Genomic DNA, 23,689 nt, shown 5'->3' with positions numbered 1-23,689 from the left:
GTCTCGCTCTACTATCTTCACCGAGGCAGTGAATGGATGACAGTCAAATAACTTATTTTTTCAAATCAAATGTTATTTGTCACATACACATGGTTAGCAGATGTTAATGCGAGTGTAGCGAGATGCTTGTGCTTCTAGTTCTGACCACGCAGTAATATCTAACAAGTAATCTAACCTAACAATTTCACAACAACTACCTTATACACACAAGCGTAAAGGAATGAATAAGAATATGTACATAAAAAGACATGAATGAGTGATGGCCGAACGGCATAGGCAAGATGCAGTAGATGGTATAGCGTACAATATATACATATGAGATGAGTAATGTAGGGTATGTAAACATTATATAAAGTGGCATTGTTTAAAGTGGCTAGTGATACATTTATTACATCAATTTTTCCATTATTAAAGTGGCTAGAGTTGAGTCAGTATGTTGGCAGCAGCCACTCAATGTTAGTGATGGGTGTTTAACAGTCTGATGGCCTTGAGATAGAAGTTGTTTTTCAGTCTCTCGGTCCCCGCTTTGATGCACCTGTACTGACCTCGCCTTCTGGATGATAGCTGGGTGAACAGGCAGTGGATTCATTAGTGCATTTTGAATCTTTGTTTTGAAGGGTGAGGATGCTCATAAGCCTTGCCCCTGTTCCCTTCCTCTGCATGGGTATAGCAGAGGACAGGTTGTCATCATGGGAGAAAAAAGAACCCACCCCCATTAACACACAAACACTTAGCGCTTCACAATCGCCCACCAGTGTAAGTGGCATGATGCTTTCACTAAGTCACAATCAGCCACACACCACATTCTCCAACTCAGTCATGACGTTATGGCTGCTATGTGTAGGTGAACAGAAGGTCTTACATTGTGTGTGTGTGTGTGTGTGTGTGTGAGAGAGAGAGAGTGTGACTCAGCTCAGGAAAGAAAACCCCACTCTCTCACACACACACACACACTGTGTAGCGCCACACAAATCAAGACCTCCACCTTCCTCCTCTAGTCCCCAGTCAGTGCACGGTCATTATGGAAAAACCCCAACAACCCATAGCCAAACTGTAATTAACAGCCTGGGATACATACTGTATGAAACTTTTACTGCTCACTTACTATGTATCAAGAGTCAGGCAAGAACAGACTTTGCTGTGTCCTTGGATTACCTACAGTAACAAAAATAGGCAACATTATACTTAAATCATTAGGGCTTCAAAACTATTTCATGTCAGTTTCACTTCCTTTATTTACCAATTAAATATTTAGGCTTTCACTAGAATTGATCTGGAAAAACACACATTGTACTTCTCCATAAGTGGTCAAAATAAGGCATTTCTAGAAAGTTGACCAATTTATATAAAATATTCAGAAACATTTACTGTACATTTATATACAATATTACCAACATCTTTCTTAAAAGAGGAAATGAAGAGGAAATGTTCTGTAGATAGCCACATTCCATTATAATATAACCATATTCAAAAGTGAATCATTATAGTACATTAGGAACAAGAGCACAACCAGAAAATGAGTTATAACTGTGTAACAAAATGTATTTGACAGACTGAAACTTAACTTAAAATGAATTTGAGTCACCTTTGGCATTCAATGAACAGAACTGCATAGATTACAGCACAGCCTGATATACTGACTTCTGGCTGAAATAGTCAAGAACAGCTCTCAACACCAACTGCATCTCAACACCAGCTGCTTCATGATCAATTAGACCTGACTGCATCTTAAAAGCTCAGGAAATGTTCTGTAGATAGCCACATGTCAAAATCATATAACCATGGCAGTGAGGATGACCACTGCTCTGGACTGATGTGTGGTATGGGCTTTTTTCCACTGTAGCAGCAGCAGAGGCATTACCCAAGTGGTTGCTACATGTTGGTTGTGGAGGACTACGAAATCCAGGCTAAAGAGAGCCTGAGCTGAGAATGACATCAGTGCCAGTAAAACAACTCCAATCACCTGGCATCACAGGCTACAGAGAGGCCGAGGATAACATCAAGCCAACTGCATCACCATCATCTGGCATCACCATCATCAAATCATCATCAGTTTAGGAGCCCAAGATCGCTGATCTACTGAGGGAGTCCTGCTGTATGACTATGAAAATGTTGTCCTGTCCTTTGTTTTGTTATGTGTTCACCACTTGACTTTCTCCACATTTTGTTGTGTTACAAAGTGGGATTCAAATTGATTTAATTGTCATTTTTTGGTTAACGATCTACACAAAATACTCTGTAATATCAAAGTAGAGAATTTTTAATAAAATCAATGGAAAAAATAAAACACTAATATATTGTGATTAGATAAGCATTCAACCCCCTGAGTCAATATATGTTAGACTCACCTTTGGCAGTGATTACAGCTGTGAGTCTTTCTGGGTAAGTCTCTAAGAGCTTTGCACACCTGGATTGTACAATATTTGCCCATTATTCTTGAAAAAAAGTGTCAAGCTCTGTCAAGTTGGTTGTTGATCATTGCTAGACAGCCATTTTCAAGTCTTGCCATCAATTTTTTAAGCTGATTTAAGTCAAAACAGTATCTAGGCCACTCAGGAACATGCAATGTCATCTTTGTAAGTAAGTGTATATTTGGCCTTGCATTTTAGGTTATTGTCCTGCTGAAAGGTGTATTGTCTCGCAGTGTCTGTTGGAAAGCAGAGTGAAGACGCTTTCCCTCTAGAATTTTTCCTGTGCTTAGTTCTATTCCTTTTCATCCTACACAATCTCACTTGTCCTTGCCGATGACAACCATACCAATAGCATGATGCAGACACCACCATGCTTGAAAATACAAAGAGTGTTACTCAGTGATGTGTGTGCGTTGGATTTGTCCCAAACATAATGCTTTGTATTCAGGACAAAAAGTTAATTTCTTTGCCACATTTTTTGCTGTATTAGTTTGATATTTTTATTCTGTACATGCTTCCTTCATTTCACTTGGTCATTTAGGTTTGTATTGTGGCGTAACTACAATGTTGTTCATCCATCCTCAGTTTTCTACTATCACAGTCATTTAACTCTCTAACTGGTTTATAAATCACCATTGGTCCCATGGTAAAATCCCTGAGTGGTTTCCTTCCTCTCCGTCAAACGAGTTAGGAAGCTCGCCTGTATTTTTGTAGTCACTGGGTACATTGATACACCATCCAAAGTGTAATTAATAACTTCACCATGCTCAAAGGAATATTCAATGTCTGCTTTTTTTACCAACAGATGCACTTCTTAGCGAGGCATTGGAAAACCTCTCTCGCCTTTGTCATTGAATCTGTGCTTGAAATTCACTGCTCAAGTGAGGGACCTTACAGATAACTGTGTATGTGGGGTACAGAGATGGGGGTAGTCATTCAAAAATCATGTTAAACACTTATTGCACACAGAGTTAGTGCATGCAACTTATTTTATTTGTAAACATGTCTAAAAACATAATTCCACTTTGACACACTTTGACGTGTGTCAATCAGTGACACAAAATCTAAATGTTATCCATTTTAATTTCAGGCTGTAACAACAAAATGTGGAAAAAGTGAAAGGGTGTGAATACTTTCTGATGGCACTGTTTGTGTAACCCAAGTATGCCTTGTAGGTGTTACGAGATGTCGCCAAGCCAATAGATGGCGTTGCTGTTATGTGTACCTGAGTGTGATACTATATAGTACTAGCGAGCCAAGTTAGAGATGACTTACTATGCACTGAATGGAGCTGTATGCATGCTACAGAGTGATGCTTAAGTAAAGACTTTCTAATCAACATTACATTGGTCTTGTATACAACAAATAGCACACAAAACATGGTGTCAGAAGTCAGAACCAAATGGGTATATCCTTGATGAATCAAAATGACACACGGATAAATGCACAGTAGGAAGGGAGGTGACAACTAGCTAACCAGCTACAAAAAATTATAACGACAACAATGGCTTACCCAGTAATTCCAGTACCAGAGCCTATGGACACGAAGGGTGATACATACAACAACTTGACATTTTTTCGAGCACAATGAGAAAACTATGAGATAGCTACCGGTCTGTACAAAAAGGAAGCAAAAGTCCGCATAGCAACTCTGCTAACCGTAATGAGAAAGGAATGTCATCTCTTACAGCGGCATCTTCATATGCCAGAAGCAGAGAGAACTGACCCGGTAAAGGCGCTACAGAAACACTTTGAGCCATCCAGGAACGTGATCTATGAGAGGTACATGTTTAATGCTTGTCAACAGTTTTTACCCCAAGCCATAAGACTCCTGAACAGGTAATCAAATGGCTACCCAGACTATTTGGATTGTGTGCCCCCCAACCCCTCTTTTACGCTGCTGCTACTCTCTGTTTATCATATATGCACAGTCACTTTTACTATACATTCATGTGCATATGTACATACTACTCAATTGGCCCTACCAACCAGTGCTCCCGCACATTGGCTAACCGGGCTATCTGCATTGTATCCCGCCACCCACCACCCGCCAACCTCTCTTTACGCTACTGCTACTCTCTGTTAAGCATGTATGCATAGTCACTTTAACCATATCTACATGTACATACCACCTCAATCAGCCTGACTAACCGGTGTCTGCATGTAGCCTCGCTACTTTTACAGCCTCGCTACTGATTTTCACTGTATTTTTACTGTTGTTTTTATTTCTTTACTTACCTATTGTTCACCTAATACATTTTATGCACTATTGGTTAGAGCCCTGTTGTATTCAGCGCACGTGACAAATAAACTTTGATTTGATATAGACAGCTGGGAATGCCATTTGGAATCAAGCCAGCAGCTGAAGAATACCAGCGAAGACAGTGTGAAGCACTACAGGGACTGAAAGGAGTGAGTGTGATCGCGGATGAAATTCTACTCTATGGATGTGGTGACAGACACGAAAAGGCAATGGCAGATCATGACAGAAACCTTACAGCTCTCCTGCAGAGAGCAAGAGATGTCAACATGAAGCTGAACAAAAATAAACTCTGGTATGCCTAGTAGGTGTTATTGAGATGTCGCCAAGCCAATAAAACATTTTCTCAATAGGGGGTGCTGTTTTCACTTTGTAAAAATGTCATTCCCATATTAAACTGCATCGTACTCAATTCTTGCTCGTACAATATGCATATTATTATTACTATTGGATAGAAAACACTCCCTAGTTTCTAAAACCTTTTGAATTATATCTGTGAGTAAAACAGAACTCAAGTTGGAGCAATTTTCCTGTGAGGAAGTGAGAAATCTGAAATCAGGCAGGCTGTTCTGAGGTCCTTTTTTCGCCATTCGCCATGACGCAAGACAGGCCTTAGATTAATTTGCATGTCTTCTATTGGTCGAGATGCACTGCATACGCCTTCCCCTAGATGTCAGCAAATAGTGAGAATTTGAATGGTGTTGCTAGGCAGATCTGAGGCCATATAAAGGGTCTTGGAACGTGGGGTGCAGTCTTTTCAACATTCGCCATGACGCAAGACAGACGTCAGGATTGCGTTCTGGAAAGCTCCCGTTATAGGCCTTAGATATATCCGGCTCTGATTTTATTCGATATAGGTGTTAAAGACATCATAATGTTGTTATTTTAAACCGAGTTATATCAGTTTATATCAGTATATTGCGATCTTCGGATATTTCTTTGTGCTGCGTTCTAGTGAGTTGGGCACGTCTGGGCCACATGGCTAATGTTTACTGCTAATTCCAAAGTTGAAGGTGACAATCTACAACCGAGCAACGATTCTTTTTGACAAAGGACAACTTGCCCAAGATTCTGATGAAAGCTCATCAAAAAGTAAGAACTATTTATGATTCATTGTTCTGTTGAAAAATGTAAAACTCCAATTCGAACAAACTCTATATGTAATGTGTAATATGATGTTATAGGACTGTCATCTGAAGAAGTTTGAGAAGGTTAGTGAAAAAATTTATATCTTTTGCTGGTTTATTCGTTATCGCTATTGTTGGCTTGAATCAATGCTGTTGTGTGGTTGGCTATTGTAGTAAGCTAATATAATGCTATATTGTGTTTTCGCTGTAAAACACTTAAAAAATCTGAAATATTGTCTGGATTCACAAGATCTTTGTCTTTCATTTGCTGTACGTTGTGTATTTTTCATAAATGTTTTATGGTGAGTATTTAGGTAATTCCCGTTGGTCTCTGTAGTGATTCTAGTTGCTTTGGTGAGAGTTGTGATGGTGGCTGCGATGTAAAACTATGATTTATACCTGAAATATGCACATTTTTCTAACGAAACATATGCTATACAATAAATATGTTATCAGACTGTCATCTGATGAAGTTGTTTCTTGGTTAGTGACTATTTATATCTTTATTTGGTCGAAATTGTGATAGCTACCTATGCAGGAAAAAAATGTTGGAGAAAAAAAAAGTTGTGTCTTTTGCTATCGTGGTTAGCTAATAGAAATACATATTGTGTCTTCCCTGTAAAACATTTTAAAATCAGAAATGATCGCTGGATTCACAAGATGTGTATCTTTCATCTGGTGTCTTGGACTTGTGATTTAATGATATTTAGATGCTAGAATTTACTTGTGACGCTATGCTAGGCTATGCTATTCAGCTCTTTTACTGGTGGGGGTGTTCCCGGATCCGGGATTGTGATGAAGTAGAAGTTAAAGCTGCCAAGTGTGACATACTTGGGTCATCTTCTCACCACAGAGAGCCTTCGCCCTGACCCAGAGAAAATAACAGGCATTCAGAACATGGATACACCGACTGATGTCAAGTCACTACAGCGGCTGTTGGGGTTTGTGCAATATCTGGCATTATTCACGCTTCTAAAAAAAGGCTGCAATGGATGGTGAAGACCCATGGAAAGCAGTGTTGACATGGCGTAATACTCCAAGAGGCACTTAACAGTTCTCCGGTACAGCGACTCATGTCCAGACGCACACACACAATCCATCATGAAAAAACTGCTCGAACCCCAAGCGGTACAAAATGTAATTCAAAGAAAACAAGCAAAAAGGGCTGACAGCAAAACACCACTATGACACACATGCCACCGACATTCCCAACATCATCCAAGGACAAACAGTAAGGTTTCTTCTCCACCCCAACAACTCAGCCAGCAATTGGACGCTGGGCATATGCACTGATCAACTCAGTGGCCGGTCAAATTAAGTACTAGCAATGGTAAAGAATACAGAAGAAACAGAAAAGACATTCGTGCAGTGACTGAACAACACGGAAGAGGATGACTGGGGTCCATGGAACGAACCTGCCATCCAAGCAGGTGGTGAACAACAGACTGCTGATATGGAAGCAGCCACACTGCCTGAAAATATAACTCCAGAACCAGAACCAGGGCAAATATCAGGCCGCCCGTGAGATACTCCAGAGACTATGTTGTTTAATCTCTTGCTGTAAGAGGGAAAAAACAATTGTAAGAGGGTAGTCTGCTTATTGACTTTAAAGTTGATGCTTATTGAAGGTACTTGACTAAGAACACAGTTATGTTTTTTGTTAACAGTGTAATGTTTTCACTGGCAAGGGTCTAACACCAGTTCTCCTGTTTATGAGTCGAGGAGCAGTAATCTTAGTTTGTTGTGGAAAGGAAGATGTTACGAGATGTCGCCAACCCAATAGATGGCGTTGGTATTATGTGTACCTGAGTGTGATACTAGTACTAGCGAGCCAAGTTAGAGATGACTTACCATGCACTGAATGGAGCTGTATGCATGTTACCAAGTGATGCTTAAGTAAATACTTTTTAATCAGCATTACCTTGGTCTTGTACACAACAAATAGCACTCAAAATGTTTATACATTTTTATGAACAATTTATTCAAAGCTGCAATATGTAACTTTTTGTGTGACTTGAAAAAAAATCACAAAGAAATGTCAGTTATAGATCTGTCATTCTCCTTGAAAGCAGGTCTAAGAAGCGGTAGATCTGGCTATTTACGGTCGAAGTCGGAAGTTTATATACATACTTAGGTTGGATTCATTCAAACTCGGTTTCCAACGCTTCCACAAATTTCTTGTATGCAAACTATAGTTTTGGCAAGTTAGTTAGGACATGTACTTTGTGCATGACAAGTAATTTTTCCAACAATTGTTTACAGACAGATTATTTCACTGTATCACAATTCCAGTGGGTCAGAAGTTTACATACAGTAAGTTGACTGTGCCTTTAAACAGCTAAGAAAAGTCCATAAATGATGTCATGGCTTTAGAAGCTTATGATAGGCTAATTGACATCATTTGAGTCAATTAGAGGTGTACCTGTGGATGTATTTCAAGGCCTACCTTCAAACTCAGTGCCTCTTTGCTTGACATCATGGGAAAATCAAAAGAAATCAGCCAAGACCTAAGAAAAAAAAATGTAGACCTCCCCAATCTGGTTCATCCTTGGGAGCAATTTCCAAATGCCTGAAGGTACCACGTTCATCTGTACAACAATAGTACGCAAGTATCAACACCATGGGACCAAGCAGCTGTAATACCGCTCAGGAAGGACGTACCTTCCTGAGAGATGAACGTACATTGGTGGGAAACGTGAAAATCAATCCCAGAACAACAGCAAAGGACCTTGTGAAGATTCTGGAGGAAACAGGTACAAAAGTATATATATCCACAGTAAAACGAGTCCTATATCGACATAAACTGAAAGGCCGCTCAGCAAGGAAGAAGCCACTGCTCCAAAACCGCCATAAAAAAGCCAGACTACAGTTTGCAACTGCACATGGGGACAAAGATTGTACTTTTTGGAGAAATGTCCTCTAGTCTGATGAAACAAAAATAGAACCGTTTGGCCATAATGACCATTGTTATGTTTGGAGGAAAAAGGGGGGGGGTGGCAAGCCGAACACCACCATCCCAACCGTGAAGCACGGAGGTGGCAGCATCATGTTGTGGGGGTGCTTTGCTGCAGGAGGGACTGGTGCACTTCACAAAATAGATGGCATCATGAGGTAGGAAAATTATGTGGATATATTGAAGCAACATTTCAAGACATCAGTCAGGAAGTTAAAGCTTGGTCGCAAATGGGTCTTCCAAATGGACAATGACCCCAAGCATACTTCCAAAGTTGTGGCAAAATGGCTTAAGGACAACTAAGTCAAGGTATTGGAGTGGCCATCACAAAGTCCTGACCTCAATCCTATAGAAAATTTGTTGGCAGAAATGAAAAAGTGTGTGCGAGCAAGGAGGACTACAAACCTGACTCAGTTACACCAGCTCTGTCAGGAGGAATGGGCCAACATTCACCCAACTTATTGTGGGAAGCTTGTTGTTTAAATGTATTTGGCTAAGGTGTATGTAAACTTCCGACTTCAACTGTATATGCTTTCTGTTCTGAGGTTTATTTTTTGCATCATTTACTTTTGGTTTTGTACACCATCTTCAATAAACTGAAAATACAATATTTTAGGTAGGTGTAGGTTAACAGTTAACAGTAAAACCTTGAAATCAGCCCTTGCCTTAACAGGAAGCCAGTGTAGGGAGGCTAACACTGGACTAATATGATCACATTTTTTGGTTCTAGTCAGGATTCTAGCAGCCGTATTTAGCACTAACTAAAGTTTATTTAGTGCTTTATCCGGGTAGCCGGAAAGTAGAGCATTGCAGTAGTCTAACCTAAAAGTAACAAAAACATGGATCAATTTTTCTGCATCATTTTTGGACAGAAAATTTCAGATTTTTGCAATGTTACGTAGATGGAAAAAAGCTGTCCTTGAAACAGTCTTGATATGTTTGTCAACAGAAAGATCAGGGTACAGAGTAACGCCGAGGTCCTTTACAGTTTTATTTGAGACGACTTTACAACCATCAAGATGAATTGTCAGATTCAACAGAAGATCTCTTTGTTTCTTGGGACCTAGAACAAGCATCTCTGTTTTGTCCGAGTTGTTTAAAAGTAGAACGTTTTCAGCCATCCCCTTCCCACTTCCAGGCTTCTAGCGAGGGCAATTTTGGGGCTTCACCATGTTTCATTGAAATGTACAGCTGTGTGTCATTCGCATAGCAGTGAAAGTTAACATTATGTTTTCGAATGACATCCCCAAGAGGTAAAATATATAGTGAAAACAATAGTGGTCCTAAAACGGAACCTTGAGGAACACCGAAATGTACAGTTGATTTGTCAGAGGACAAACCATTCACAGACACAAACTAATATCTTCCCGAAAGATAAGATCTAAACCAGGCCAGAACTTGTCCATGTAGACCAATTTGGGTTTCCAATCTCTCCAAAAGAATGTGGTGATCGATGGTATCAAAGGCAGCACTATGGGCTAGTAGCACGAGAACAGATGCAGAGCCTCGGTCTGACGCCATTAAAAGGTCATTTACCACCTTCAAATCAAAATCAAATCAAATTTTATTTGTCACATACACATGGTTAGCAGATGTTAATGTGAGTGTAGCGAAATGCTTGTGCTTCTAGTTCCGACAATGCAGTAATAACCAACAAGTAATCTAACCTAACAATTCCACAACTACTACCTTATACACACAAGTGTAAAGGGATAAAGAATATGTACATAAAGATATATGAATGAGTGATGGTACAGAACGGCATAGGCAAGATGCAGTAGATGGTATAGAGTACAGTATATACATATGAGATGAGTAATGTAGGGTATGTAAACATAAAGTGGCATAGTTTAAAGTGGCTAGTGATACCTGTATTACATAAGGATGACAAGATGCAGTAGATGATGTAGAGTACAGTATGTACATATACATATGAGATGAGTAATGTAGGGTATGTAAACATTATATTAAGTGGCATTGTTTAAAGTGGCTAGTGGTACATTTTCACAAGTGCAGTCTCAGTGCTATGATGGGGTCTAAAACCAGACTGAAGCATTTCGTATACATTGTTTGTCTTCAGGAAGGCAGTGAGTTGCTGCGCAACAACTTTTTCTAAAAATTTTGAGAGGAATGGAAGATTCGATATAGGCCGATAGTTTTTTATATTTTCTGGGTCAAGGTTTGGCTTTTTCAAGAGAGGCTTTATTACTGCCACTTTTAGTGAGTTTGGTACACATCCGGTGGATAGAGAGCCGTTTATTATGTTCAACATAGGAGGGCCAAGCACATGAAGCAGCTCTTTACATTTACATTTAACATTTACATTTAAGTCATTTAGCAGACGCTCTTATCCAGAGCGACTTAAAAATTGGTGCATTCACCTTATGACATCCAGTGGAACAGCCACTTTACAATAGTGCATCTAAATCTTTTAAGGGGGGGGGGGGGGGGATCAGAAGGATTACTTTATCCTATCCTAGGTATTCCTTAAAGAGGTGGGGTTTCAGGTGTCTCCGGAAGGTGGTGATTGACTCCGCTGTCCTGGCGTCGTGAGGGAGTTTGTTCCACCATTGGGGTGCCAGAGCAGCGAACAGTTTAGTTGGAATAGGGTCCAGTATGCAGCTTGAAGGTTTAGAGGCCATGATTATTTTAATCATTGTGTCAAGAGATATAGTACTAAAACACTTAAGTGTCTCTCTTGATCCTAGGTCCTGGCAGAGTTGTGCAGACAGCTGAGCTTTGGAGGAATACGCAGATTTAAAGAGGAGTCCGTAATTTGCTTTCTAATGATCATGATCTTTTCCTCAAAGAAGTTCATGAATTTATTACTGCTGAAGTGAAAGCCATCATCACTTGGGGAATGCTGCTTTTTAGTTAGCTTTGCGACAGTATCAAAAATACATTTTGGATTGTTCTTATTTTCCTCAATTAAGTTGGAAAAATAGGATGATTGAGCAGCAGTGAGGGCTCTTCGATACTGCACGCTACTGTCTTTCCAAGCTAGTCGGAAGACTTCCAGTTTGGTGTGGCCCCATTTCCGTTCCAATTTTCTGGAAGCTTGCTTCAGAGCTCGGGTATTTTCTGTATACCAGGGAGCTAGTTTCTTATGACAAATGTTTTTAGTTTTTAGGGGTGCAACTGCATCTAGGGTATTGCGCAAGGTTAAATTGAGTTCCTCAGTTAGGTGGTTTAACTGATTTTTGTCCTCTGACGTCCCTGGGTAGGCAGGAGTCTGGAAGGGCATCAAGGAATCTTTGTGTTGTCTGAGAATTTATAGCACGACTTTTGATGCTCCTTGTTTGGGGTCTGAGCAGATTATTTCTTGCGATTGCAAACATAATAAAATGGTGGTCCGATAGTCCAGGATTATGAGGAAAAACATTAAGATCTACAACATTTATTCCATGCAACAAAACTAGGTCTAGAGTATGACTGTGGCAGTGAGTAGGTCCAGAGACATGTTGGACAAAACCCACTGAGTCGATGATAGCTCCGAAAGCCTTTTGGAGTGGGTCTGTGGACTGTTCCATGTGAATATTAAAATCACCAAAAATTAGAATATTATCTGCTATGACTACAAGGTCCGATAGGAATTCAGGGAACTCAGTGAGGGACGCTGTATATGGCCCAGGAGGCCTGTAAACAGTAGCTATAAAAAGTGATTGAGTAGGCTGCATAGATTTCATGACTAGAAGCTCAAAAGACGAAAATGTCTTCTTTTTTTTGTAAATTGAAATTCACTATCATAAATGTTAGCAACACCTCCGCCTTTGCGGGATGCACGGGGGATATGGTCACTAGTGTAACCAGGAGGTGAGGCCTCATTTAACACAGTGAATTCATCAGGCTTAAGCCATGTTTCAGTCAGGCCAATCACACCAAGATTATGATCAGTGATTAGTTCATTGACTATAACTGCCTTTGAAGTGAGGGATCTAACATTAAGTAGCCCTATTTTGAGATGTGAGGTATCACGATCTCTTTCAATAATGACAGGAATGGAGGAGGTCTTTATCCTAGTGAGATTGCTAAGGCAAACACCGCCATGTTTAGTTTTGCCCAACCTAGGTCGAGGCACAGACACAGTCTCAATGGGGATAGCTGAGCTGACTACACTGACTCCACTAAGCTGGTAGGCTGGTAGGCTGCACTCTATTTCATTGTGGAGCTAGAGGAGTTAGAGCCCTGTCTATGTTGGTAGATAAGATGAGAGCACCCCTCCAGCTAGGATGGAGTCCGTCACTCCTCAGCAGGCCAGGCTTGGTCCTGTTTGTGGGTGAGTCCCAGAAAGAGGGCCAATTATCTAAAAATTCTATCTTTTGGGAGGGGCAGAAAACAGTTTTCAACCAGCGATTGAGTTGTGAGACTCTGCTGTAGAGCTCATCACTCCCCCTAACTGGGAGGGGGCCAGAGACAATTACTCGATGCCGACACATCTTTCTAGCTGATTTACACGCTGAAGCTATGTTGCGCTTGGTGACCTCTGACTGTCTCATCCTAACATTGTTGGTGCCGACGTGGATAACAATATCTCTATACTCTCTACACTCGCCAGTTTTAGCTTTAGCCAGCACCATCTTCAGATTAGCCTTAACGTCGGTAGCTCTGCCCCCTGGTAAACAGTGTATGATCGCTGGATGATTAGTTTTAAGCTTAATACTGCGGCTAATGGAGATGCCAATGACTAGGGTTTTCAATTTGTCAGAGCTAATGGTGGGAAGCTTCGGCGTCTCAGACCCCGTAACGGGAGGAGTAGAGACAAGAGAAGGCTCGGCCTCAGACTCCAACTCGCTGCTTAATGGGGAAAACCGGTTGAAAGTATTTGTCGGCTGAATGAGCAACACCGGTTGAGCATTCCTACAGCATTTCCCCCCAGAAGCCATGAGAAAGTTGTCCGGTGCGAGGGGATTTATACTACTACTACAATGTAGAAAATAGTAAAAATAAATAAAAACCCTTGAATGAGTAGGTGTGTTCAAACTTTTGACTGGTACTGTATGTAAAAGTGATATTTCAGTAAACAAATATATACAGTACATACATTTGCAAAATAATTCTAAAAAACTGTTCTTGCTTTGTCATTGTGGGGTATTGTGTGTAGATTGATGAGGGAAAAAACAAAGTAGTCAATTTTAGAATAAGGCTGTAAAGTAACAAAATGTGGAAAAATTCAAGGGGTCTGAATACTTTCCGAATGCACTGTATCTATCTACTGTATCTATTACAAAAAAATAAGACATCCTGATGTGGACAAACTAGGGAATATTTGTCTCCTTTCCTGCCACCTCTCCTGACAGATATCCTTTATTACCTCCTTTTGATCCCCCCTCCCTTCACTCCTCTCCTCTACTTCCATGGCTCTATCCTGCAGATCTTTGAACACATCTAGCAGCTCTGGTTCCTGCCCGGCCGAGAGTTCAGGAGTGTTCTTCTCCAGCCAATCAGAGGAGTGGATCTGTTGCCTCAGGGCACCAATCAGGGAGTCCAGACTGCCTGTGGGATGGGACGTCTAGCAGTCCAGCAAGACAAAGTCTTCATTGGCTAATGGGATGGCATCAGGGTCGGGGTTATCCTTCTCCCCTGGCTCTTCTGATGATGAGGTGTTCTTGGGCAAACGCGTTGACTTGACAGCCACAGCTTTGTGTGAGCCTGTTGTGTCCCACTTTGATGTCATTTTTGTCCCTTCCTTCTCGGGGGCCTCGTTGGTTGTGCCATTGTCAGGGGTTGATGTGGCCTTATCTGTCTCCTCCAGGGCCTTCCTGATCCTCTGCATACCTACAACAACCACACATAACACAATGAAGAGATGGCAAGTAAAGGAAAATAGGACAGAGAAAGGGAGTAAAAGAGAGGAGAAAAATATCTGTTTCCTGCCTCTATCATCATAAGAGGAGAAAAACAGATGAACTAATTGATGAAGGTACCGAGCGTCAGCTATTGCTGTCGGTCCGTGAAGATGATGCAGAACCAGCCTGGAGTGGAGCAGTGGAAGGCTTGGCCACAGCTCAGCACCACCTTGTGTTTCAGTAAACACCTCCACAGAGACAGCTCCTCCACAAACGATGGTTCACGCAGGTACTGACAGACAGGGGGAAGGAGAGAGAGATGTTGTTGCTGTTAATGTTATTATCATTACCACTACTACTAGGCCTACTATTATTATTGCTTTATTACTGTTAGTCCGACCATTGTTGTTATATGTGTACTTTGACAATGTAAGTAAATTTAACTTGACATGTCAATAAAGTCTATTAAATTGAGAGAGCGTGAGAAAGAAAGAGAGAGAGGAGGAACCATGTCAGTAAGAACCAATACTGTGGCTCCTCATTATCTAGTCTTCTAACCCCAACCCTGTGTCAGTGTCCTTACCTTCCTGAGGTCAGCCCAGATGTAGAAGCAAGCAGACCGGTTGAGGTAGTGGACTCCCAGGCTCTGTAGCTCCTCAGTCATGTATCTATGAGCGGCCTGCATTCTCAGCCTGTTATCTGGAAGAAATATCCCATCGATCCAATCTACAATAGAAAACAGGTATGTTAAACTCCCTAATCAGGGTGATACAGTATGTCCTCTCATCTAGTGTGTGTGGTGTGTGGTGTGTGGTGTGTGGTGTGTGGTGTGTGTGTGTGTGTGTGTGTGTGTGTGTGTGTGTGTGTGTGTGTGTGTGTGTGTGTGTGTGTGTGTGTGTGTGTGTGTGTGTGTGTGTGTGTGTGTGTGTGTGTGTGTGTGTGTGTGTATGTGTGTTTGTGTGTGTATGTGTGTCCCTTCACCTGTCCTGGAGCAGCCTTGCCATCTGATGCTGTATTGGATCAGGGACACCGTGGAACATCCACAGCTTATCCAGAGCTTCGACCAAGTCCCTGTTGTCAGAGTACACAGTGCCCACACACACCCTGCCATCGCAAAGTCCTGCACAAGAACAACACAAATGAGACAGGGGTGAATCTAAGAGGGGGGCCAGATAGTACATACATGTTGTTGTGGGGACTAACACATTCAGACACGTATGCTCATGCACTCACACACAGTGCATTTGGAAAGTATTCAGACCCCTTGACTTTTTCCACATTTTATTAAGTTATAGTCTCATTCTAAAATACATAAAAGTATTTGTTTCTCATTAATCTACACACAATACCTCCTTCTTAGCATACGTATTTAACATAAATACCTTATTTACATAAGTATTCAGACACTTTGCTATGAGACTCGATATTAAGCTCAGGCACATCCTGTTTCCATTGATCATCCATGAGATGTTTCTACAACTTGATTGACTCCACCTGTGGTAAATTTAATTGGACATGATTTGGAAAGGTACACACCTGTCTAAGGTCCCACAGTTGAAAGTGCAGAGCAAAAACCAATCCATGAGGTTGAAGGAATTGTCCGTAGAGCTCAGAGACAGAATTATGTTGAGGCACAGATCTAGGGAAGGGTACCAAAAAACTTATGCAGCAGTGAAGGTCCCTAAGAACACAGTGGCCTCCATCATTCTTAAATTTAAGAAGTTTGGAACCACCAAAACTAAACTGAGCAATCGGTGGGAGTAGGGCCTTGGTCAGAGAGGTGACCAAGAACCCGATGGTCACTCTGACAGAACTCGTGAGTTCCTCTGTGGAGATGGGAGAACCAACCATCTCTGCAGCACTCCACCAATCAGGCCTTTATGGTAGAGTGGCCAGACGGAAGCCACTCCTCAGTAAAAGTCACATGACAGCCTGCTTGAAGTTTGTCAAAGGCACCTAAGGACTCAAGATTATCTGGTCTAATGAAACCAAAATGGAACTCTTTGGCTTCAATGCCAGGAGGAAACCTGGCACCATCCCTAAAGTGAAGCATGGTGGTGGCAGCATCATGCTGTGTGGATGTTTTTCAGCAGCAGGGACTGGGAGAGTAGTCAGGATCGAGGGAAAGACACTCCCCATCCAACCAGACAAAGCTTAAGAGGGTCTGCAGAGAAGAATGGAATAAACTCCCCAAATACAGCTGTGCCAAACGTGTAGCGTCATACCCAAGAAGAATCGAGGCTGTCATCGCTGCCAAAGGTGCTTCAACAAAGTACTGAGTAAAGGGTCTGAATACTTACATAAATGTAATATTTCCGTTTTTTTATTCATTTTTAATTTGTAAACAATTATTTATTTTTTTACTGTTTTTGCTTTTTCATTATGGGGTATTGTGTGTAGATTGATGAGGAATAAGGCTGTAATGTAATAGAATGTGGAAAAAGTCAAGGGGTCTGAATACTTTCCGAATGCACTGTATGCATGTGCAGGCAAACGCACACACACTCACTTTAGACTCAAACCTTGCTGATCCCCCACATCACATGTGTTCCTGTCGGTCCAGAAAGCTGCAAGCACAACATTGTTAATGTACATTCAATAGGAAGGGCTTGCGTGTGTGTGTGTGTCATACCTCTCCATGCCTCTTCATACACCGTCAGCATGTACACCTCATCTACAATGGTGTGCAACTCATGCCTGAGACAGGGGGAAGGAAAGGAGAGAACAGGGAGGAAAAGCGAAATAATGCATTATGAATTTGTATTGCACTGTTTTACGATGTTTATTGTACTTTATTACAAAGGCAATGCAAGCAGGCAGTTTAAACACTGTCGGTAGGCAGCCTGAGTGTGTAATAGAACAGGGCTGGTTTATGGTTACTGCAACTCAGTGCATGGGTAGTAGGTCTGTAGAGGGTGTTAATGCTGAGAGCGCCACTAAAACTAGAACAGATGGTTTTGGGAGAGTCCTCAGCCCTTAGATGTACTTTACAGTAAAACTACAGCCATGATACATGGCGTTTTATGCGCTGAGGGAAAAGAAATTGTGGTGTGAGGGAAAAAAATACCTCTTGGCATACTCCAGGAAGCCAGTCCTGAGGGGAGTGGACCTCAGCCAGGGGGTTATGGGGGTTCACCAGGATCATGACTCTGACATTCACCCCCTGGCAGAAACATAACAAGGGACAGTTATACCGATGATGATTCTGGTGCCTCTCTCTTAATTTATGAATTGATAACTATTTCAGTTGGGTGGGAGGGTAGGGGGGTTACCTCGCTAGTGGCCTTCCCCATAGCTTCCTCCAGTCTTTCCACAGCGAGGTGGAAAGGCCGACTGCCAAAAGGTTAAAACACACACAATAAGCACACAACAAATACACAAATACAACCAAAGGTGGTACAGTGCATTCAGACCCCTTGACTTTTTCCACATTTTGTTACCTTATTCTAAAATTGATTAAATTGTCGCCCTCCCCGATCAATCTACGAACAGTACCCCATAATGAAAAAGCAAAAACAGGTTTTAGACGTTTTTGAAAATGTATACAAATTAAACTGAAATATCACATTTACATAAGTATTGTGGCCCTTTACTCAGTACTTTGTTGAAGCACCTTTGGCAGTGATTACAGCCTCGAGTCATGTTGGTTATGAGGCTACAAGCTTGGTACACCTGTATTTGGGGATTTTTTCCCCCATTCTTCTCTGCAGATCCTCTCAAGCTCTGTCAGGTTAGATGGGGAGCGTTGCTGAACAGCTATTTTCAGGTCTCTCCAGAGATGTTCAAATCGTGTCTTAGTCCGGGAATTGGCTGGGCAACTCAAGGACATTCAGAGACTTGTCCCGAAGCCACTCCTGCGTTGTCTTGGCTGTGTGCTTAGGGTTGTTGCCCTATTGGAAGGTGACCCTTCGCCCCATGTCTGAGGTCCTGAGCGGTCTGGAGCAGGTTTTCATCAAGGATCTCTCTGTACTTTGCTCCTCTCATCTTTACCTCGATTTTGACTAATCTCCTAGTCCCTGCCAGTGAAAAACATCTCCACAGCATGATGCTGCCACCCCCATGTTTCACCGTAGGGATGGTGCCAGGTTTCCTCCAGTCGTGACACTTGACATTTAGGCCAAAGAGTTCCATCTTGGTTTAATCAGACCAGAGAATCTTGTTTATCATGGTCTGAGAGTCTTTAGGTGCCTTTTGGCAAACTACAAGCAAGCTGTCATGTGCCTTTTACTGAGGAGTGGCTTTCATCTGGCCACTCTAAAATAAAGGCCTGATTGGTGGAGTGCTGCAGAGATGGTTGTCCTTCTGGATGGGTCTCCCATCTCGACAGAGGAACGCTGGAGCTCTGTCAGAGTGACCACCTCCCTGACCAAGGCCCTTCTCCCCCGATTGCTCAGTTTGGCCGGGCGGCCAGCTCTAGGAAGAGTCTTGGTGGTTCCAAACTTCTTCCATTTAAGAATGATGGAGGCCACTGTGTTCATGGGGACCTTCAATGCTGCAGAACTGTTTTGGTGCCCTTCCCCAGATCTGTGCCTCAACACAATCCTGTCTCGGAGCTCTACGGACAATTCCTTCAACCTCATGGATTTTTGCTCTGACATGCACTGTCAACTGTGGGACCTTATATTGACAGGTGTGCCTTTCAAAATCATGTCCAATCAATTGAATTTACCACAGGTGGACTCAAAATCAAGTTGTAGAAATATCTCAAGGATGATCAATAGAAACAAGACGCACGTGAGCTCAATTTCGAGTCTCATAGCAGAGGGTACGAATACTTTTGTAAATCGGGAATTTCTGTTTATTTTTTTATACATTTGCAAAGATTTCTAAAAACCTGTTTTTGCTTTGTCATTACAGGGCATTGTGTGTGGATTGGTGAGGAAAGACATGTATGTAATACATTTTAGAATAAGGCTGTAACGTAACAAAATGTGGAAAAAGCTTTCTCGAATGCACTGTATATGGTATTCCGTATATTGTTAAGAATTAAGGCCTACCTCACAGTCGAGGTGAACATAGAAGAGCCAAACACCACTGTAGAGATGCACATCCTCAGTGACCACTATAGAATGGCGTTGAAATAAGGGCTGCATCTAAAACACACACACTGAGTCTGAGTACACTTCTCTAACAAACTCAAAATCCATTAATTAAATACAGTACCATGTATTTCACAGTATGATAAGGCATGGGTGACATTTAAAGCTTCAGTTTCAGTATGTTATGCTATCCATAAGTGAAACTGGACATACTATTTGAGTGTACTTTAGGTGAGTTGAACTAACCTTGCAGGTCACAAAGCACTGCGGCTATGGATGAGAAGAGGGAGCCACAGCCATTCATCACCACAACCTGAACCCCCCCACACACACAAATAAGACACTAGCTTTATGAGTAAAAACATTCTTCATAATTTAAAGGTTAAGTAAGTACAATTTTTCTCCACAAATGTACCAAAACATTACGATCAGCGAACACCATAATGTAGTTATTTTGTTAGATACTATAAGCTGAAATCATATTTTTTTCAAAGCCATTTTAGCTGTCGCGCTAGCTGTTCGGTCTCAACAGATTCACAAATCATGTTTTGAAGTGAGATATAAGAAAGATCATTTTTTAAACTGGTACTGGGCTACCTCTAGCCTAGTGGTTAGAGTATTGAACAAGTAACCGAAAGGTTGTAAGATCAACTCCCTGAGCTGACAAGGTAAAATCTGTCGTTCTGCCCCTGAACAAGGCAGTTAACCCACTGTTCCTAGGCCATCATTGAAAATAATAATTTATTCTTAACTGACTTGCCTAGTTAAATAAAGGTAAAATACATTTTGGAAATACCTTCAGACGAGTCTTGTGAGGATTGTGGGAGTCCTAGAGCAAAACAACCAACATTTTTGTGTTCGAGACAGTCCGTATAGGGGTCATAATAGTTTGTAGACCAAACCGACCGATTTCCGGGACATTTCCTGGTCTGACAAACACAGCTGTAGCTCCACTGCAGATGCAGAAGGCCGACATGTGGTGGATTGAGATGCAACCCATGCAAAAAAAACTGTCTATTTAAGATATCAGGTTATGGGAATTGATGTATTATGCTAATTAGATTTCCGCGGGCATCAACTCTAGGGGGTTAACTAACTTACCAGGCTAGCGCATCATGCTTTGTGACATTATGTTAGCTAGCTATCCCCAGTTAGATAATGTGTTTTCACTTATTTGCATCTGAATGCTTGTTGCGTTCTCCCTGGTTTCCACTAGTTACCACAGCCACAAAGTCAAAATTGACTTTTTGGTCTTAATTTAAGGTTAGGGTTAGGCATAAGGTTAGCAGTGTGCTTAATGTTAGGGTTAGGTTTAAAATTACATAATAGACATTTTTAGAAATAGACAGGCTATACGACTTTGTAGCTGGGGTAACTAGTGACGACCTTTCTCCCTGGTGCACTTGTTCGTCGTGAGTCGGCTGCTCATTCTAAATAGTATCAGCTAATCTGTTCAAAACAGTGGCAACGTGCAGCAGTGGTCATTCGGTTTTTGACATGCAAAAGCGAAATAGGTGTATTTATGCTGTTGCTCAAATGCACAGATCACTTTATATATCGTCTCAAAGAACCTACTGGTAGTTCAAAAACTTGGCATCATATTTCTTTCATGCTGCTTTGTTGACAACTCCCAACCACCTTGCGCCCGGGTATTCAGCCAATCAGCAGCCACCACTGTCTTTAACTATTCATACCAGTAGATTAATAGCCTACAGTCCTTGATGAATACAATCCATTTTCTGTGGGCCCAAGCACTTTTACTTTCATTAATTTGGTAAATGAAAGTCATTAATTGAGTCGAGTCCACTGGTATCACAGGCCTAAATGAGTCGCTATACTTATAATACAGTAATAATATAATGAAGTAGTCTATAAATCACAGCACTCCTTAAAGGCCAGGATTAGGAGAGGCAGTTTACTCACCTGGGTCAGGGAAACTACAGTAGTGAGACAAGAACCTGGACACCTCTTCTCTCAGACTACAGATCGTATATCGTCGTCGTCATCATCACCACCATTATTACCATCACCATCATCCTAATCGCTGCTCTAACAAACATCTTCCTTCTGTGTAATAAATCTTATCGAATTGTAGTCTCTAATGAATACATGTACCATAACCATCCTTTTCAAATAACACATGACATATGGAGTCCTATACAAGGAGATTCCTTACAAGTGGTGGCCTTTCCAGTCAGGATACTACAGCAAGGCTGGGTCGATATGTTGCATGTCAGGCTGGGTCTTCTGTGGCAGTGAGGGACACAAAAGGGATTCGTTTTCTGGACAGAGAGAGAACGGTTACATTCAATAGAAGTGTCATGCACAAGACCACAGATTAAATATAGCTACGGCAAGTACAGAACCACATCTCTAATGGACGTCTCACTTGCTGGTCAACACCATAGAAAAAATGCTTTATTCTGATTGACAAAGTCAGCGATAAGCAGTGGTGTAAAGTACTTAAGTAAAAATACCGAAGTACTACTTCAGTAGGTTTTTGGGGTATCTGTACTTTAATGTTCATATTTTGGACAACTTTTACTTTACTACATTACTAAAGAAAATAATGTACTTTTTCCCTGACACCCAAAAGTACTAGTTCTATTTTGAATGCTTAGCAGGACAGGAAGATGGTCCAATTCACGCACTTCTCAAGAGAACCCCCTTGGCATCTCTACTGCCTCTGATCTGAGACTCACTAAACACAAATGCTTCATTTGTAAATGATGTCTGAGTGTTGGAGTATGCCCCTGGCTATCCGTAAGTAAATACAATAAACAAGAAAAGGGTAGGATCAGCATGAACGAAGATGGGTCCAGAGGTGAAACGTCCCTTGAGCTCCATCAATGCCCTGTTAGCCTCGGGGGTCCAGCAAAATTGGGTCGGAGACTTGCGGGTTAGGACCGTGAGTTGTGCTGCCACAGCACCAAAGTTGCGTATAAAAACACCTGTAAAAATTGGCAAACCCGAGGAACCACTGGACCTGCTTGAGTGAGGTGGGACGGGGCCAGTCGGCAACCGTGCTTCAAGCATTGAGCTGTTTATGACTTCAAGCGTATCAACTCCCGAGATTAGGCTGGTGTAACCGATGTGAAATGGCTAGCTAGTTAGTGGGGTGCGCGCTAATAACGTTTCAATCGGTGACGTCACTCGCTCTGAGACCTTGAAGTAGTTGTTCCCCTTGCTCTGAAAGGGCCGTGGCTTTTGGGGAGCGATGGGTAATGATGCTTCGAGGGTGGCTGTTATCGATGTGTTCCTGGATCGAGCCCAGGTAGGGGCGAGGAGAGGGACAGAAGCTATACTGTTACTGTCACGTTCCTGACCTGTTTTCCATTGTTTTTGTATGTGTTGAGTTGGTCAGGGTGTGAGTTGGGGTGGGCATTCTATGTTATGTGTTTCTATGTTGGGTTTAATGTGTTGCCTGATATGGTTCTCAATTAGAGGCAGGTGTTTGACGTTTCCTCTGATTGAGAACCATATTAAGGTAGGCTGTTCTCACTGTTTGTTGGTGGGTGATTGTTCCTGTGTCTGTGTCTACCACACGGGACTGTTTCGTTTGTTCGTTCGTTTGGGTAGTCTGTTCCTGTTTCATGCGTTCTTCGTGTTTATGTAATTTCTTATGTTCAGGTCAGTCTACGTCGTTTGTTATTTTGTAATCAATTCAAGTGTTCTTCGTGTTTCGTCTTTAGTTAAATAAATCAGTATGTCATCATACAACGCTGCGTTTTGGTCCGACCCTTACTCCTTCTCCTCATCCGAGGAGGAGGAATTAGACAGCCGTTACAGTTACACTGGCAATACTAAAATGCCTATAAGAACATCCAATAGTCAAAGGCATATGAAATACAAATGTTATAGAGAAATAGTCCTAATAATCCTACAACCTAAAACTTCTTACCTGGGAATATTGAAGACTCATGTTAAAAGGAACAACCAGCTTTCATATGTTCTCATGTTCTGAGCAAGGAACTTAAACGTTAGCTTTTTTACATGGCACATATTGCACTTTTACTTTCTTCTTCAACACTTTGTTTTGCATTATTTAAACCAAATTGAACATGTTTCATTATTTATTTGAGGCTAAATTGATTTTATTGATGTATTATATTA

The 23,689-nt window shown here is 41.6% G+C and overlaps 1 pseudogene; it reads right to left on the bottom strand.

The window, feature by feature from the left end:
- Window positions 1–4,847: 4,847 nt before the first annotated feature.
- Window positions 4,848–23,689, bottom strand: part of LOC129867697 (1-aminocyclopropane-1-carboxylate synthase-like protein 1) — a 36,739-nt pseudogene continuing 17,897 nt past the window's right edge.

The sequence above is a fragment of the Salvelinus fontinalis genome, chromosome 12 (assembly GCF_029448725.1).
Source record: "Salvelinus fontinalis isolate EN_2023a chromosome 12, ASM2944872v1, whole genome shotgun sequence".
NCBI lineage: Eukaryota > Metazoa > Chordata > Actinopteri > Salmoniformes > Salmonidae > Salvelinus > Salvelinus fontinalis.
Note: the sequence above shows the minus strand (reverse complement) of the source record. Positions and strands in the feature narration are given on the sequence as shown.